Genomic DNA, 17,684 nt, shown 5'->3' with positions numbered 1-17,684 from the left:
ATTAACCACCTATAGCCACCAAACCAGCTTTTCAGTCATTTGCGCTTATCGAACGGTAGTGAACAAGAGCCAGTTGGCGGTCATCATGTGGAACTTATGAAATGTGTTTAAATTTATTCGGCAATCATAATGTGATACCTTATAAAAAATGTTTGTATTCATTCGGTAGTCATCATGTGGTATGTTATGAAAGGTGTTTAAATTCATTCAAATTTCGAAACTACTTCTATGACAAAGATCTATTTATAAAAAATCTACGTCGCTTTAGAATGTCACCCTTCTATATCCCTCCTCGAGGTGGATCCCTTTACGTAGTGACGGGATCTCACAGAGATGGTTCTGTTCTTTCAGTTTTCCTCCTCGGGATCTGAACATCAAGCTCTGTGTTTGCTGTGCGTTGCGATCCGTGAAGGGGAGGAGACAATAATGGAGGTTGAGGGGCCCACCTCAACACGCCTTGGATTTCTCAAGTGGTTGGACCCCTAGGGTTAATTGGTTGGTCCTCTTGGGCTAGAGTTAACTGAGTACCAGTGCTGGAAGTTCTCAACAGGTGTTGTTGGTATTGTGTCTGATGATGGTGCTTGGGTGTAGTGTTCAGGCAACCATAGCGCTGCTGCACTTTCTTTGTTTGACATTTTATTGCGTCCACTCGTAGGGCTCCATGGTGGGTGGGGTCAAAAGGCACTGGAATTGAATATATTCATTATGAGTACCTCAACCCATGACAGTAATAATAATAAATCTGACAAAACATATATAATTCGAAAACGACCATTCATGAATGACTCTGTTGTACATCACCATCACATTCGGATTCCGTACCTCGATTTCCTATTCTGCATACATTATCTGAGAAATCCTTTGGGCAGATGTCTCCTGTTTTTATTCAAAAAGGATTATAGGGACTTATTGGCTCCTTCAAATCAGTAAGGAAAAGATTAATTTTAGTGGAAATACCTACACCATGACACACCAATCTTCTCTTGAAATCGAAGGACATTGGGGATATATCCATCGAGGTTTGTTCTTTATTCTAGTTTTTATTTATTTAGAGATTATAGAATCCACTGTTGAATATTTGTTCCTTGTACTAGTTTGTATTTATTTAGAAATTATAGAATTTCTGTGTTGAATGTTTCTTCCTTATGCTAGTTTGTATTTATTTAGGGATTACAGAATCTACGCGTTGAGTGTCTGTTCTTGGCACTGGTGTGTATTTATTTAGGTATTATAGAACCTCTACTTGGAATATTTGTTCTTGGTGCTGGTTTGTATTTACTTAGAGATTATAGAATCTACGCGTTGAATGTCTCTTCTTGGTATTTATTATGCTGTAGCTAATGGAACATGGCACACATATGAACGCGTGCCTCACTGGTTTTACCAGTAATGCACAATAATTCTGTTGCTAACTAGATCATAGCTCTAATATAAAAACTTAATAACATTAGTGAAAATGTTTTTACGCTTGATGGTTCAAGTAAATGTATCAGTAGATACATTAAGTTTTTTTAAAGGGCATCAAATATTAGGAGAGTTGAATGTTGGATACTAAACTCTTGGTTTCTTTTTTCTTTTGTAAATATTTAAGAAGCTTCAAAACACATTAATAACGTCATTAGTCAACGATAAGACAAACAAACAAAAATACTTAAATAAGATCTCTGAAACCTGGTAAGCTTCTAAGTGGGAATTGCACGTGCTGATACAGCCAAGAAACTAGATGTTCCAGAAATAAAAATGTAGAACTCAGTTCGGAACACGCAAATAAAAAGAATGTTCACAATTAACATATAACTCCATTTACACTCTGTATGAGGCCTAAAAAAACATGGAAATATCTCTTTAAAATAGAACAAAATTCAATAATAAAAGTAATAAATATAGCGACATAATGCATACTGAAGTATACAGATTATTTTATGGAAAACACATTCAGCAGAAAAGCCAGTTGAGACGTGGTTATCTTGATAAACGACAAGGTACACCTTCATTACTATAAATTAAGTATATGGTTCTGCGGAGACAGTGGTAATAGATATTTTGTGTAGAAAATGTTACAGAACCCTTTGAATTAACTGGGTGGCAAAGTCTTGAGAAAATTATGCTCTTATTCGCTAGAAAATTGAGCCATAAATCAGTGATGTCGAGAAAACATTATTCAAAATTTACAGAAAAACAACTTAAAGCCATGTTGAACACGAAATATAAAGAACTACATGACTTACAAAACAGAAAATAAACCTACACCATCAACAGGCATGCTGCATCAAACCAGAGATTTACGGACTTATACAACGAAACATAAACCAAATCAACACTAGGAATAAGAGACAAAATATCTGCCACAACGAAAACTAGAAAACTAAGATTCAAACAACAGAAAAGACACCACGACAAACCGTTGACTAACCTCATAATTAACAGATCCGACCGACAATTAAACACAGACGAGATACATCTACTTAACAAAGGACTCAACTTCGCAATAGCACCTAGGTACATTCCAACCATAGAAATCAAAACATGTTTAGACGATCTAACCAGAAGACTTGTGATACTTTCCACAGAAAACAAAAACAAGAAAACAACCAAAAACAACCAACAGAAAGAAGAAAACTTAGACAATTTTATTGACATTCAACAGTCAAACTTCCCAGGTAAAATTAAAAATTTATATTTTCCAGAAACACCTAAAAACAACATCTTAAACGATTTTTCAAAGAATTTTCTCACTAAACCATCAACATAATTTCACAAAACAGAAAACTAAAAAACAACCTTACAAAGGGAGACATTAATTTCATTAAAAACCTAAAACAAGACAAAAACATAAAAATTCTAAAAGCAGATAAAGGAAACGCTATAGTCATAATGAACACGAATGAATACATCCAAAAAATGAAGAACATCCTATCAGACACTAACAAATTTAAACCAATACACATAAATCTAACAAAGACACACGAAACACAACTGAACAAATTACTACTAAAAATGAAAAAAGCCAACACAATTTCACAAACACTTTATTCCTACCTACGGAAAACCGACTCACGCACACCAGAAATATACGGTATCCCCAAACCTCATAAACCAGATTGTTCATTACGATCAATAATGTCCACATATGAATCGTTTAATTACAATCTTGGTAAATACATAGCATGGGCATTCTCCAAATATGTAACATCAGCCAGCTCATTCATCAAAGACTCTTTTAATTTCAAGTCTAATCTAAATCAACTTAATCATAAAGCCTTAATGGCCAGTTTCGATGTTATATCCCTCTTTACAGAAGTTCCAACCACTGAAGCCTGCAAGATAGCCTTAGAACTCTATATCCAAGACCCTAACCCAACTATAGACATTCCCAGCAACCAATTAGCAACCCTCATAGAATTCACCACGATGAAGACAAACTTCATGTTCAACAGCAACAACTATATACCAACAAATGACCTAAGTATGGGCAACCCAGTATCTCCAGGTCTAGCCAATGTTTTTATAACACAAGTTGAAACACAAGCAGTTAACACAGCATTACATCCACCTCTTTACTGGGACAGTTATGTAAATGACATAGTTGCGGGATTCACATCTACATAACACACACTTAATTTTTTCAATAACATTAACTCTATACATCCCAACATTAACTTCACATGTGAACAGGAAGAAAGCAATCAAATATCATTTCTTAACCTCAAAATTACAAGAACCGATACACAATTTAAAACAGGAATCCACCGAAAAATCACCCATACTGGACTATACATTCCTTGGGACTCAGCACATGAAACAAAACAAAAACTCAACATACTAAGAAACCAAATAAACACAGTCATAAAACTATGTTCGTCAGATAAAATTAACGATGAATTAGACAAAATAAAACAATACTTCATCAACATCAATAAGTTTTCTCCACAAACCGTAGAAAACATTATACGCAAACACCTAGACAAAACGCAAAATCAACTGACAAAAGTAAATATACCCCACGATTTAAAAAATCACGAAACCATATACTGCTGCATACCATATATTCCCGACATCAACAGAAGAATAACAAACATTTGGAAAAACTAGTTACAAAATATGACATTCCAGTTAATACCAAATGTATTCAAAACCAGGCACAAAACTGAGGTCTATACTATGTAAAACCTACATTGACAAACACCACACCAACATTATTTATAAAATACAATGTGATAACTGCCACGATTTCTATATTAGAGAAACAAGTAGAAAAATGGAAACCAGATTCAAAGAACACAAAAAGTCACCTTCACACGTTTTCGGACACTGCAAGTCAAATAAACACAACTAAATACTAAATAAAGAAACAAACATAAACAAACGCAAGCCCAAAATGAACCAATACAAAGAAATACCTTTATACTATATTAAAAATAATATAATAAATAATATAAAATTATATATTCAAACATCTAACACCGCCCTCTACATTTCGACACTCAGTTACACAACCCCTTTCAAACATGTGGCCAGCTTCCGGTTAGTTACCTTTTTCTTTCTTTGTGAACCTGACGATGACCGAGGAAGGTCGAAACGTTGTTCGCTCCTCTACGTAAAAAATTTTCTCAACCCAAACGAGCCGTTTTTACATATATATTTTTCTAGCTATAAATGGTTTTAGGACCGAGTGCTGTCAATAATTCTTGGTAGAAGCAAGTTACACACATACACTACTGGCTAAATTCTTAAGGGCAGTGAACATAAAGAAAAAATATGCATTTTGCGTTGTTAGACTCAACCACTTATTTGAGTAGAGCTTCGAAAGATAGAAATAAGAAAAGGGAAAATAAAAATAAAAAACATTTTAGCATTTAATAGGGAAAATGTGAACACTATGAAATTAGCCCAAATACTAACTGGTCAAAAGTTTAAGACCATACCAAAAAGAAATCTTAACCAGGGAAGGAAATGCCCAACAAGAGGTCTCAGTAGTGAGTTGCACGGCCGTCATTGCGACTAACTGCAAACATTCGCTTTGGCATGGTCGATATAAGCATTTGCAGAAGGCTGGCTGGAATTTTATTCCATGTGGTAAAGATGGCTTCACAAAGATCATGCACTGTTTGGAATTGACGTCCATTTCTATATACTTCCCTTGCATCCACCTACAAACATTTTCAATGGCGTTCTGTTCGAGCGAATACGCTGGATGGTCCAAAAGAATCACGTTATTTGCCATGAGAAAGTCCTTTGTCGTGCGAGCATTGTGGATTACAGCGTTGTCCTGCTGAAAGATCCAGTTATTTCCACACAAGCAAGGGCCTTCAGTCAATAAGGATACTCTCTCCAACATGCCAATGTAGCCAGCTGCTGTTTGACGCCCCTGTATAACCTGAAGCTCCATTGTTTCATGGAAGGAGAAAGCACCCCAGATCATGATGGAACCTCCTCCACTGTGTCGTGTAGAAAATGTCTTCGGTGGGATATCCTTATCGTGGCAAGGATGATGAAAGCCATTTGGACCATTCAGGTTAAATTTTTTCTCATCAAAGAATAAAACTTTCTTCCACTTTTCTACGTCCCATGTTTGGTGCTTCTCAGCAAAGTTTAACCGTGCTGTTTCGTGGTGTGAAAGGAGGCATGGTCTTTGAAGACGTTTACGATTTTTAAGGCCTTTCTCTCGTAGTTGCTGTCTTATCGTTCTTGAGCTCCATTCTGGGTTCGTAACGGCCTTAATCTGGTTCGACGATCGGCTGGTGTCTTGCCGAACATGTCGAATCCTCCTGCTCAACGCCGGCGAAATTTTCTTGGGCCAACCACTTGAAATTCTCCTTCCGTATCCCTCAGAGTCTTTTAAGAAATTTGCAACATCAGTTTTACTACACCCAATCTCACCAGCGATGGCACGTTGAGAGAGACCTTGTTTTTGCAGCTCGACAATTCTGCCACGTTCAAACTCTGTCAACTTTTTAGCCTTTGCCATGTTTTTTAACCCAATGTAACACAGATAATATCAGTGGGAGATGTTGACAACGCTAATGCTTAAACGGAAATGACTATATTTCTTTACGTGTTTACCAATTAACGCTTCGTTTCAGTATGGTCTTAAACTTTTGACCAGCTATTATTAAGGCTAATTTCATAGTGTTCACATTTTCCCCATTAAATGCTACAAAAGTTTTTTTGTTTTTTTTCCCTTTTCTTATTTTCATATTTCGAAGCTCTACTCAAATGAATGGTTGAGTCTGACAACATAAAACGCATATTTTTTTTCTTTGTATTCATTGGCTTTAAGATTTTGGCCAGCAGTGTATATCAGTGCTAACATTAATTCATAAAATAACATAGCTACCTTAATATGCTGCCAGTGCAAAGAGATGAAAGAGATAACCTGAAATAAAGTTCGATTGAAATTTTAGAAGGTTGTATCAAACTACAATTTAAGTATTAGTGTAACTTATAAGCAAGGAACCCTCACTGTTGAAATGTCCAAGGCAATTATGAATGTGTTAAAATACAAACCGACATAGCCAGATGGTTAGAACGCTCTTCTTCCCATCTAAGAGTCCCGGGTTCGAATTCTCTTCACATCAAACATCCTTATTCTTTCAGTTATAAGGGGCATTATAAAGTTACGGTCAATCCCACTATTCTCTCTCTTTCGGGTTTTGGGCATCATATATATATCCTGGAAGGTCAGGTGCTCTTTGACCTCTTCCTTTACTTGTATAGTCAAGCAGTGTTAGTTACTACTTTAGGGTCAGAATGGGCTGAACTGCTGCGACCCTTTTCAGTGCAATGTCCATATATTGGTATACATTTACATCTGTTTTGCCCTATCAGTAGGAAGTCTGGTTTGATGGTGATCTTTTTTTTTCCTCTTTCTATCTCTCTCTCTATAAATATTTTTTTCATTTATTTATTTCTTTGTTTAAAATATATGTTGATCGGGGAGAGGTGTTTAGGACTATCTTCAAATGTATGAGTTACCTGTTTAGTTCGCATAATAATTCATTTTTCATCCAATGTTTATCAAAATAAGTTATTGTACTATGTAAGAGTCTATCTGGTATGGTTGGTATGTTTGAATATTTATGTATAAATTTAGATGATATAGTTCTTGGAACTCTACATACTGTTGTGAGGAGTGTGTTTTGTATTGTTTGTAGTTTGGTTTTAATTGTTTTGTCACTTACAGTTTTCTATGCTAGAGCTACATAGTCGATTACCGGTCGAATGTATGTTTTGTAAATTTTTAGTATGTTGTCTATTGACGCTCTACTGTTCTTGTCAGTTAAACTCCTAGCATAGTTGGTTCTTCGCCAGACTTTATTTTTAATTACGTTTACACAGTTAATCCATGTTAATTTTGAGTCATTGGTCAGACCAAGAAATTTTGCCGATGTGGCAGTCTAATGTTGTGTTCCATTCATATATATTTCACGCTGTAGTTTTTTTTGTATTTTGTCAATTTTGTAAAGACGACAAGTTGTGTTTTTGCTGTATTTATATTGACAATATACGCTTATTGTATTTAGTTGTGGTTGTATGTTTGTGGCTGCTATTGTTGGTGTTGTGGCAGACTGTCACATCATCAGCAAACTGTGAGGAGATTCCATGATTAGGATTCTTCAATTGCAAATTGTTCACATACATGATGAAGAGTATAGGGCGAACGACCCTCCTTGAGGGACGCCAGCTTGTGGAGTAAAGTACTCAGAAAATGTTCCCTCTACATTTACTTTGCATTTTCATTTTTCCAAAAAGTAAGATAACCAGCGAATAATAATTCCACGCGGTAGTCCCAGTTCGTTCATCCGGAACCGTAGACCATTGTGTCATACAATCCCACTATTCGTTGGTTTGTTTGTTTGATTTTGAATTTCGCACAAAGCTACACGAGTGCTATCTGCGCTAGCCGTCCCTAATTTTGCAGTGTAAGACTAGAGGGAAGGCAGCTAGTCATCACCACCCACCGCCAACTCTTGAGCTATTCTTTTACCAACGAATAGCGGAATTGACTATCACGATATAACGCCCCAAGGCTGAAATGGCGAGCATGTTTTGGTGTGACGGAGATTCGAACCCGCGACCCTCGGATTACGAGTCGAATGCCTTAACTGTCTGGCCATACAATCCTATTTGTTGATAAAAGAGTAGCCCAAGACTTGACAGGGGTTAATGATAAATAGCTGCACAAATAAACAAATCATTACACGTTGTTTGTCACCTAAATGCATCTTGAAGTCACCCACAGACTTTGATGAAATAAAAAGAGTATACACTTTTCGTCAGGAATAAAGAAATTATTTGTTTTTTAGCCTAAGAAGCATTTTGGCTAGTTTACTTTCACAACAAAGTTTAATAGTATGGTATTACGTGAGATATCTTAAACAGCCAATGTTACAATCATGGTTCGAATCGCACCTAATGGCGTGAAATAAATAAACATTATTTCGTTCTCTTCAGTTTATAGTAAGTTATCTATCCTGACTGAGGAAGATATTTCTGTCCACTGAACCACTCATTAGAATATCAGACTCATTCGTAATGCCCCTCTCTGTCTTAGTGTTAATTATCAGGACTCATAACGCTAAAAACCAGGTATCGATATCCACAGTAGGCTGAGCACAGTTAACCCATTCTGCACTTGCTTATTAAAAAATAAACCTGTATTTAACGAGAGATAAAGGACGTTCTTATAAATTAATGTAACTTGCTTCAACAAATATGTAATAATTTGCAATATTAATAATAACGAAACCTATTAGAATTAGGTTTAAGGTCTATAAATTACACGTGATTTTGTTTGCTCCAATGTCTTTTCAAAACAAAATATTTCTCTTTTAAAACATTATCAGATCTTAGGCAAAACATTCACTAAAAATTAGCGGTAATTAATTCATTAACATTGATTTTGTTTATAATGTTTTACTATTTAAACCAGCGTTTAAATGGTTTCTGTTTAAACACATAGATTTACAATCTACTACCTGCCTTAAGTAAGGAGTTAAACTATACTTAACGTCTGGAAGAAAATGCAGTTATCAGATAAGGAAAAATAAAGGAGCGGGCTGGTTAACTGGAAAAATAGAGATAAATCGTAACATCTCACGAATAATGGATTTTTATTTTCAAAAATACACCGCTGTTGTATAATTTGTATCTACGCCCCATGTTCTGTAGTTTGTCTTCTCATGTTATTTTTGTTAAAAGATTTTTTCTATCCAAGAAATCACGGCTTTGCTAGAGAGAAGTTCAACATACTAGAAACAAGTTGTCTTTTGTAGGCTGGAAATTGATAATTTAAGATTACCATGTGGTTTCGCATGAAAGTTACTAACGAGGAATTGAAATATGTTCAGGTGTTGATTGTTTCTTTCCACAGCTTGTATTTAAATAAAGCGTGATATTTTAGCGGATAACTAGAATTTGAAGTCTTTCACAAAATAAAATATATCTTAAACCCACTGGGGGAAAAATTCTCAGAATTTTACGATCGATACCGTTATCACAACATCGTTTGGTAAAAAACAAATGTACGCCACTTAACTGCTGTGTTTTGGTTATCAAAATGAGAAACCATTCGCTTATTCTTTAACAATCGACTCTTATGTAGAACGGTTTTCCTTATTATTTACTAGTTGTCGTTTTGTTTCAAACCTATTTTACACGTGTAATTCATTTACTGATAGTTAAGTATATCCCTTTCCTGAATAACACATAGGAGACGTTGCTCAGCTGAGATTTCAACTGTTATTAGTTGATGCTTTTCTTGAGTCGTAACACTAATTGATTAAGCTGAACAACCCTGAATTACTCGTGTAGTTGTAATGCTTGAAAATGTTAGTAATCTTAAAAATTTTTCTTGGTTGGTAATTTTTGTGACATTAATAGATTTAAGGACCATTAGACCTTCTGAGTAAAGCGGTACTTTACTATTTGTTAAACTGAGACCACTAGATTCTTTGAGTAAACCGGTACTTCAATATCTGTTAAACTCAGACTGTTAGCCTTCTGGATAAACCACTATTCAAGTCACTGTAAAAGATGTAATTAACTTCCAGAAGCTTCAAGCATGCATAATTTCAAATACGAGTCCAAAGCACAAACAGACAACACCCTTCCCTGAGATGCTAAAGCACTAATACATTTTATCATAAATAACCATCCAGAAACTAACACGACATGCTTAGCTTTCTTGTAATTATTCTCATGTTGTACTTATACAGTTACTGTAATGTTTAATGGTTTCTTAATACAACAATACTTTGATTTATCTTATATTCTTATTTTTGCTATAATGTTTAGGGGCTTCTTAATACAACAATACTTCGATTTCTCTTATATTCTTATATTTTGTTGCTGTAATGTTTAACGGTTTCTTAATACAACAATACTTTGATTTTCTTATATTCTTATTTTTTGCTATTCTTAATTACTTTGATTTTTCTTATATTCTTATATTTTGTTGCTATAATGTTTTTTAGGGGCTTGTTAATACAACAATACTTTGATTTCTCTTATATTCTTATATTTTGTTGTTGTTTAACGGTTACAACAATACTAATGTTTAAGGGCTTGTTAATACAACAATACTTTGATTTCTCTTATATTCTTATTTGTTGTTGTTGTAATGTTTAAGGGCTTCTTAATACAACAATACTTTGATTTCTCTTATATTCTTATTTTTGCTATAATGTTTAGGGGCTTGTTAATACAACAATACTTTGATTTCTCTTATATTCTTATTTTTTTTTGTTGTAATGTTTAAGGGTTTCTTAATACAACAACACTTTTATTTCTTTTATGTTCTTACTTTGTTGTTGTTGTAATGTTTAAGGGTTTCTTGATACAACAATACTTTTATTTCTCTTATATTCTTGTTTTTTTTGTTGCTGTAATGTTTAAGGGCTTCTTAATACAACAATACTTTGATTTCTCTTATATTCTTATTTTTATTGCTGCAATTTTTAATGGTTTATTAATGTAAAAAAAATGTTGTACTTTGCCATATATTCTTATCCTGTTGTTGCTGTAATATTTAATGATTTTTTTTAATATAAAATTATTTTTTCTAATATTATTTCAAGTCATTATTTTATTTATGCGATTTTTACCTACTTGATAAAAAGACCCCTCAAAGTGGATTCCTGTAAGTGGTGAGAGGACCCCCAGAGAAGGTTCTATACTTTCAGTTTACCTCCTTTGGGATCTAAACATCAACCCACGTGTTTTCTATGCGTGGCGATCTTGAAGTGGAGGGAAAGATCCTGGTGGTTGAGGGGTCGAAACCTAACAATTCACTTCAGCCTTAAATTCCTATAGACGAGTGGCCTTGTTTGACCCCTCAAGGTCAATCGACTGGTCCTCTTAGACTAAGGTCAACTGAATACCAGCATCGGACGTTCTTAACGAATGTTGTGGACGTTGTGTATGGTGGTAGTGTTTGGGTATAGTGCTTACAAAACCGTGGCGTTGCTGCAATGATCTTGTTTAGCGTTGCAGTGCTTTATCTCTTAGGACTCCGTGATGCGTAAGGACAGTGGGCAATGTAAAGTATTCTATTTATTATTAATACCCTCATCTATGAACGAACAAATAAATAAAAAAAGATAATTGGTAAACGGCTACGAATGGACAACTCTGTTCAACAGTCACTATCACAGTCAGATTCTGCACCTAGATTTCTCATTTTGCATTCGCTATCTGAGAAATCCTTAGGCAGATGTCTCTCTTTATTATTCAAAAGGGATTAGAGGGGCTTGCTCGCTCCCCCAAGTCAGCAAGAAAAGTGCGCTCAGGAAACACTTTGGTGGAAACATCTTCAACACAGTACACCAAACTCTTCTTAGAGTTAAACGCCATGAGAGATATACCTGTTAAGGTTACTCGCCATTTGAATTCTTCCAATGGAGTTACAGTTGAGAGAGATTTAAAGAAGTTCCAAGCTGGAACTTCTCGTTGGTTTCTCCAACTTAGGCATTTCTGTTGTGCACCGTATCTTTACTCGAAAAGACGAAATAATGCTACCTACAAATGTCGTAATTTTGATATTTTCATTGTCTCAGCCACTATCATTACAGGATACTTAAACAGTAAGATAGGTCATATATTCCCAACCATCTCCAATGTTTCCAATGTAAGCGATTCAGTCACTCAAAGACATCATGTCGTGGTTTTCAAAACGTGCTCTTTGTGGTGGCAAAGATCACGATGCTTATGGGTGAATCTGAAACCACACTGTTTTAACTGCAGTAGTTCACAAGTTTCTACTTTCGATCTTACTCTAAGTGAGTGAAGGAGAAGCAGTTTCAATGCATAAAGTCTGTGAACAATATTCCATACCCAGAGGCTCGGAATTTATTGTCCTTCACTCCATCTCGGAGTATGCTGCGCATTCCACTGCTACAGTGGGAGTACAGACAGACTATGTCTTTCCATGTCTTAAACAGAGTTGTTTGCAAAGCATTTGAAGTCTTTTTGCTTCCATGATTAGAAAAGTTGACGAGTCAATGTCTTTTCCCATCTCTGTTCCTACCACTCCTTCCAGTGGCCCCATGTTCTGGCATTTCCTCGGGTCCATCTTCTTCTCCGGATCCGAGATGCAGAACGAATATTCGTTTACGTTCTCACTCGCTGAATTAGTCCTCCACCAACAAAGATTTTCTCACTAGACCCAGGGCAAGATCCTTGGAGGTCCATCAACCTCCTTCTAATAGAGAGAAAATACGTGGTCGAAAACGGAAGAGCTCTCCACCCATTTCTCCTCCGTCTAAGTAAAAATGACCACTTTGATACAGTAGAACCGTCGAGGTTTTCATTCGAATATCGATGACTTTAAGGATTTGTTTGATTCTTGTCATCCTTTGTGTCTATCCTTACAGGAAACGTTTCTGAAACCTGGTGAAGCAGTCACCTTTCAGCAGTTTTATTTGTACAGAAATGACAGGTTGTGTGATGGAAGAGTATATGGAGGGGCTTCATTGCTGGTTGCTCAGCATGTGCCTGCCCTATTTTTCTCTCAATGTAATCTTGGAGGTCATAGCCGTCCGTGTTTCTTAGACAGCTAGAGAGACCTTATGGCCGTCCGTGTTTCCTTAGGTCGTACCATAACTAGAAGACAGCTAGAGAGACCTTATGGCCATCCGTGTTTCCTTGGGTCGTACCATAACTAGAAGACAGCTAGAGAGACCTATGATCTATCAGACCTTGATACTCTCATAGAACAGTTGCTCTCTCCTTTTTAATCCTGGAGAATTTTAATGAACATAATTCCCTCTGGAGTGGTGCTGACCTTAATGGGAAGGGTCGTTTTGTACAGCGTACGCTCTCAGACCACAACCATTCTCACTTCAGTTCTGGTACATATTTTTATTCACCTAGTCAGTCTTTTACTGCTATTGATATTTCTATCTGCTTCCCCTTAACTTTTCTGTCATTTCTCTTGGGTGGTTGACGCTGACCCACGGGACAGTGATCATTTTGTAGAAGCAGTGACTGACTGTATTATCCAGGCAACTGTTCAGTGTATTCTTAAAACTTCGACATGTTTTTCACGGTATCCTCGTTCGTGGTGGAATCCTGCCTGCCACATGGCACAGAAGACTCAAAAATGGCCCTTGTATATATTTCATAGGTATCCTACATTTTCAAACCACATCGCTTTTCAATGAGCCTATGCACGTGCTCGGCAGGTAGGACGTAAAAGCCAGAAGGAATCTTGTATTACATTCTCAATAGCATCTCTTCAATCACCACTTCCAAAGTCATAAGGGACAAGATTTGGAAGGTCAGTGGGCAGTATACTTCCGCCCCTTTCAATATTGCTCTTCATATTTTTTAATGGACTGGTGATTCCAAGCTCGTGTGGTTTCAACACTTTCCCGTTCTTTCTCATAGGAATTTGGAGTTATTCAGAGCTTTGTCTTGAGTATCACACTTTTTAGTACAAAGAGTACTGCCATCACTAAACAACTCCCTCTAACTGTTGCAAATGGGCTCTATGTTGACGACTTTAACATCTCATGTCAGTGGTCGAACATGAGAGATATTGAGTAGCAGCTACAAACTACCCTCAATCATTTATTGAAGTGGACCACAGCAAATGATTCTACCTTCTCTCTCTAAAACCGTTTGCATGCACTTTTGCCACTAACGCGGTATTCATCCCAATCCCGAGCTCTATCTTGGTAAAGTTGTCCTACCTGTGGTCCCTGAGACAAAGCTCTTGGGGCTTATATTTGACTGTAAGTTTTCACTCCACACATCAAGCAGATATGCGTCAAGTGTAAAAAGACACTGTAATCCTCCATGTTCTCTCTTCCACCTCATGTGAAGCGAATTAATGTTTTGTCTTAAAGATCTATTATGCCCTTACTTGATCGAAACTGGACTATATGTCTTTGGTCTATGGCTCCATCAGGTTCTCGATTTTGAAAACGTTGGACCTCGTTTACCATCTGGAGCTTTGGTTCTGTAGTCCAGAGTGTATTCACTGAGTCTCATGGACCTCCTCTATACCTTTGTCACTTGCAACTGTCTTTACTGTAAACATCAAAACTTCGATCCTTTCCACAACATCACACCTGGAAGTGTTCTTTCCTTCCTCAATGGGTCATGCTTTATCCGAATAGATGGTGTGCCATTGTTCCTTTTAGTCATCATATCCAAGTGCAGCTAGCTGAATTGGGTATTTCTTATAGATTATGTTGCTGTCTTCACTGTTCAGCTATCCCACCATGGCTTATTACCATCCCCACCTGTTATATTTCATTAAATCGTCTAAGGATGGCGGATTATCTCGATTAGAGTACAGTTTTCTATTTTCCGGATGTCTTTCGAACCATTCTTCCATTTCCATTTATACCGATGGTTCGAAATCAGATGACTATGGGCTCTGCCATGGTTTGTTGTGGTTCGGCGGTTGCACACAGAATTTCCTCTACAGTTTCTATGGTCGTTGCCGAATTGTACGACACTTTTCTTGTCCTAAATCATATAGAAGCTAAGCAGCACGAGAACCGTACTATTTATTCCAAGTAGCTTTGCTCTCTACTGAACCTGGAATCGCTTTACGCTAGTTGTCTCCATGTTGTCGTCGATATTCAAAACCATTTCGCTTCATCATCCATTTCTATCCACATTTTCCTGGATACCAGGTCACGTTAGTATTCGCGGGAACGAGCTCGCTGTCATCACAGCTAAGTCCATCTTCTCTGGTACTATCACGTCCATACATGGGCTACGGTCCTGTATTCAGGGTTCGGTTTCTTGGAGTGAGCAACATGATAAAAAGCTTTTCACGATAAAACTTTTCATTGCTCTTTAACCGTCTTGCTTCCATAAGGATCAGAAGGAGGAAGTTGTCTTAACTAGGCTACACATTGGTCCCGTTGTCTTAACACGTCGTTTTATTTTATCTGGAATTGATGCATCAACATGTGGACACTCAAGTCACAATAGCGCACATTTTCCAGTCGTGTCGTTGTTATGACTCTGCACAACGACACCATTTCATACATGTTTTATACAGGTTAACCCCTGGATAGGGTTATTTTATATAGTGATACTGGTCAACGTATATGACGTTTTAAATGTTTAAGGATCATTGGTATTTTTAAATTCTATCTAAGTTTGGCTATAGTGATACTGTTCAACTTAATGACGTTTTAAATGTAAGGGTCATGGGTATTTTTAACTTCTATCTAAGTTTGGGTCATTTTTACGTTTTAAAGGGGTTTTAGTTTTAAGTGTTGTTTTTCTTACTAGTTCTTACCACGAGGGCTATCTGCGCTAGCCATCCCTAATTTAGCAGTGTAAGGCTAGAGAAAGCAGCTCGTCACCACTACGAACCGCCAACTCTTGTGATTGACCATCACATTATGATGCCCCCACGGCTAAAAGGGCGAGCACGTTTGGTGGGACAGGATTCAAACCCGCGACCCTCTGCTTACGAGTCAAGTGCCTTAACCACCTGGCCATACCGAGCAGATGTAATGTGTAATGGTTTCTTAATATAACAATATTTTGATCTGTCATATATTCTTATTCTGTTGTTGCTAACAAAGTTTTTATTTGTCTAAAATATTTACTTTGTTTTCCTGTAATATTTAATGGTTTCTTAATATAAACTTACTTTTTCTAACATTCTTTTAAATCATTATTTTATTTATGCGATTTTCTTCAACTATAATATTGAACATTGAAACTACACCTTTTCGTCATAATCTTATATGACACACTAAACAGAATTCTGTTGGATTTTTTGTCTACCTTTCCTGAGCATATAATGAACACGTGTTTCAGAATACTGGATTAAAAATATCTGTGTTATTGTCATTTCAGAGATTATATAATCCAGAAACAACTGTTTGGCTGACACCATCAGATCTGGCTGCCTTGTGATTAGTATACGTTCCACAGTTTATACATAACCCATAATTCATCCAAACTAAATACGATATGACAAGACAATATGTACGACTGTGAACACGTGGTTTACGTAAAACCACGAACATAAACTTCACGTGTTTATCCCACGTGGAAACACTGTTTATGTTTAATTTTCCCCAACGTCTGAAACTACAGATACCAAAATTTGTTCAGCCATCTGAAGATTATGAACCTAAAGAGCAACAAAATTTATCAGTTTTGTTGTGCTTAATTAACACAATACTTAAGATCGTAAAGTTGAGAAATGTAAAATGGAGCAGATGTGCATATATGTATATTGTATAATAATGAAATATACGATCGGTTTCAATGACTGTTTAGTGTAATAACAATTTCCTAGTTTGTCTTATATTGTAATTATATACCTGCAAGCAGTATCTTTCCGCTTCATAATATAACAAACTTTCCTCCTAACATTCTAGTATTTGATAAGCGATAACTAAAACGAGAAAGAATAACCAAATAGATACAAAGTTTCTTAATGATTGCCTTGGTTTCACATTTATATTAAGTTTCCTAGACATTTTATCTGAAGAACTGTTACATATATCTGCGAAATAGCTTCGTTAAGAGTCACTTACAAGTTAATTATTTTGTAGGTTTGTGAAAATGGAAGAATATTGTGTTATATCTTCATTATAATTCATCTGTGTCCCATTTTGTTCATCGCAGTGAGAAATCATGTGAACTAGAACTACCTTTATCTCTACAGTTGCATATAATTACGAAGTTGTTTGTTTCTTGAATTTCGCGCAAAGCTACACGAGGGCTATCTGCGCTAGCCGTCCCTAATTTAGCAGTGTAATACTAGATGGAAGGCAGTTAGTCATCACCACTCACCGCCAACTCTTGGGCTACTCTTTTACCAACGAATAGTGGGATTGACCGTCACATTATAACGCCCTTACGGCTGAAAGGGCAAGTATGTTTCGTGTGACGGGGATTCGAACCCGCGACCCTCACATTACGAGTTGAGTGCCTTAACCACATGGCTATGCCGGGACCTCTATTGAATTTGTTCTTTAAAATACAGGTACGTCTTCGTGGGCTAAAACGTTACTTACCACTATTATAACTGTTTCTCGGGTGCCGACCTAAATATTTAACAAATGAAGTTCTTAAGGTCTAGTAACGTTTATTTAGTTATATGTACATAGGTGCATTTTTAAGTCATTATTTTGATTTTGAAACTTTTTTATTTTCAAGGAAAATTATATGCTAAGTCTCATTTGTGTTACTTTTAA

General features: G+C 36.4%; 1 long non-coding RNA gene across 1 annotated transcript in view; it reads right to left on the bottom strand.

The window, feature by feature from the left end:
* Positions 1-527: 527 nt before the first annotated feature.
* LOC143233309 (uncharacterized) overlaps positions 528-17,684 on the bottom strand; it is a 43,132-nt gene continuing 25,975 nt past the window's right edge. The window contains exon 3 of the long non-coding RNA XR_013018093.1: positions 528-684. This is a non-coding gene — a long non-coding RNA (uncharacterized LOC143233309). The remainder of the gene's footprint in view (positions 685-17,684) is intronic.

This window comes from Tachypleus tridentatus, chromosome 12, assembly GCF_004210375.1.
Source record: "Tachypleus tridentatus isolate NWPU-2018 chromosome 12, ASM421037v1, whole genome shotgun sequence".
Lineage (NCBI taxonomy): Eukaryota > Metazoa > Arthropoda > Merostomata > Xiphosura > Limulidae > Tachypleus > Tachypleus tridentatus.
Note: the sequence above shows the minus strand (reverse complement) of the source record. Positions and strands in the feature narration are given on the sequence as shown.